The following is a 2,491-nucleotide window of genomic DNA, read 5'->3' as shown; positions in this document are numbered from 1 at the left end:
CAGAGACCTGCACAGAGACCTGGACAGAGACCTGAGTAAAGACCCGGACAGAGACCTGAAAACAGAGACCTGCACAGAGACCTGGAGAGAGACCTGAACAGAGACCTGGACAGGGACCCGGACAGAGACCTGGACAGAGACCTGGACAGGGACCCGGACAGAGACCTGGACAGAGACCTGCACAGAGACCTGGACAGAGACCTGAGTAAAGACCCGGACAGAGACCTGCACAGAGACCTGCACAGAGACCTGGACAGAGACCTGGACAATGACCTGAACAGAGACCTGGACAGAGACCTGCACAGAGACCTGGACAGAGACCTGGACAGAGACCTGAACAGAGACCTGCACAGAGACCTGGACAGAGACCTGCACAGAGACCTGAACAGAGACCTGCACAGAGACCTGCACAGAGACCTGGACAGAGACCTGCACAGAGACCTGAGTAAAGACCCGGACAGAGACCTCAAAACAGAGACCTGCACAGAGACCTGGAGAGAGACCTGAACAGAGACCTGGACAGGGACCCGGACAGAGACCTGGACAGAGACCTGCACAGAGACCTGAACAGAGACCTGGACAGGGACCCGGACAGAGACCTGGACAGAGACCTGAGTAAAGACCCGGACAGAGACCTGCACAGAGACCTGGACAGAGACCTGGACAATTACCTGAACAGAGACCTGGACAGAGACCTGCACAGAGACCTGGACAGAGACCTGAACAGAGACCTGAACAGAGACCTGCACAGAGACCTGGACAGAGACCTGCACAGAGACCTGAACAGAGACCTGCACAGAGACCTGGACAGAGACCTGCACAGAGACCTGCACAGAGACCTGGACAGAGACCTGGACAGGGACCTGCACAGAGACCTTCACAGAGACCTGAACAGAGACCTGCACAGAGACCTGGACAGAGACCTGGACAGAGACCTGCACATTGACCTGGACAGAGACCTGGACAGGGACCTGCACAGAGACCTGCACATTGACCTGGACAGAGACCTGGACAGGGACCTGCACAGAGACCTGCACAGAGACCTGAACAGAGACCTGCACAGAGACCTGCACAGAGACCTGGACAGAGACCTGGACAGAGACCTGGACAGAGACCTGGACAGAGACCTTTTAGCTTTTAGGCCGTACGATGATAATAAAGAGAGTTTCATGTAATTAAAAAAAAGGTAATATAATAATTAAGTGAAACAATGACAATAAACATAATTACATAATATTATAAAATATATAATTTTATATTTTAATATAATCTTATAAAATAATATATAATCTAAGAATATAGTAAAATATAAGTGGCTAAATATTAATAAAATATTAAAGTAAAATACAACAGTAAAGGTACTTTTTAAATAATATATATAATCTTTTAAATATAATAATAAAGTAAAATCTGATATCTGATATCTGGATCAACAAACTAATGATTGATTATTGATTATGATGAATATTAACATAGAAAAGTCCTGATTCTCTGTGGTTTGTTTTCCTTCCATCTTCATGTGTGATTCTGTTCATCGTCGAGTTATTTCCTGATCGATCGACTGATTGATCGCTGATCGAGTCTGTAAACGAGCTGAAGGAGTCCGCGGCGGAGCCGGATCCGGTCCCGGTTAGGCCTCAGCAGCAGCGCCGCGGATCTGAGCTCAGGTCGCGGACTCTCCGAGCTCCCTGTCCCGGGCTCGGAACGGACTAAAGACCCAGAACGGACTAAAGACGGCCGGCTGGTCCGTACCTGTCTGCGGGGTCCCTCCGGATCCGGTCCACAACAGCAGCGGGCTCCTCTCTCCGCTCGGGTCCGCTTCGGTCGGGGTCCAGTCCGGCGGCTCGGGGAGCTGGTCGTCGGTGGAGGAGCTCAGAGGAGCATGATGGAGGAAAGTTACCGGGACTTTCAATCCGTCAACGTGGGCTTCTTCCTCGGGTTTTACTGCAGCGAGGAAGAGGAGGAAGAGGAGTTAGAAGAAGAGGAGCTGCACAGTCCAGAGAGACGGGGACAAAAAGTTACTGTGTATTTACATCACATCCCGTTTCCGAGGGGGGGGGGGGGGGGGGTCTGACATCCGAGAACCCGGAGGAAGTCCACATGGAGCCCTAGGAAGGGAACTACGGAGGGAACAGGGACTTTCCTGGTTCACTGTGACTCCTGTACTATCTCTGACCTAGTACTCTGAGTAGTACTACCTCTTACATTTACTTTTGATTTACTTTTGCTCATATTGCACGTTTTTGTATTTCTTTCCAAACATGAGTGATTAAACATAATTTTAAAGTGTTCTGTATTAAATTTATTTTATTTATTTGTATTTTATTCATGATTATACTATCATGTTGATGGAATATAATTATATTAAATTAGTCAAACTATAACATTTAATTCTCATTTAACAGCATCTCACTGACTTCCTCTGTGTGTGTGTGTGCGTGTGTGTGTGTGTGTGTGTGTGTGTGTGTGTGTGTGTGTGTGGGTGTGGTTG

The 2,491-nt window shown here is 48.4% G+C and overlaps 1 protein-coding gene across 2 annotated transcripts in view; it reads right to left on the bottom strand.

The window, feature by feature from the left end:
* The window catches only part of ddr2l (discoidin domain receptor family, member 2, like), a 19,123-nt gene extending 17,123 nt beyond the window's left edge, over positions 1–2,000 (bottom strand). For both annotated transcript variants that reach the window (XM_084025216.1, XM_084025218.1), the window contains exon 1: positions 1,753–2,000. The gene's annotated coding sequence lies outside the window, so the exon portion shown is untranslated. The remainder of the gene's footprint in view (positions 1–1,752) is intronic.
* Between the last annotated feature and the right edge of the window lie 491 nt (positions 2,001–2,491).

The sequence above is a fragment of the Eutrigla gurnardus genome (genome assembly GCF_963514095.1).
Source record: "Eutrigla gurnardus genome assembly, chromosome: 13".
Lineage (NCBI taxonomy): Eukaryota > Metazoa > Chordata > Actinopteri > Perciformes > Triglidae > Eutrigla > Eutrigla gurnardus.
The sequence above is the reverse complement of the archived record's forward strand: the minus strand, read 5'-3'. Positions and strand labels throughout refer to the sequence as shown.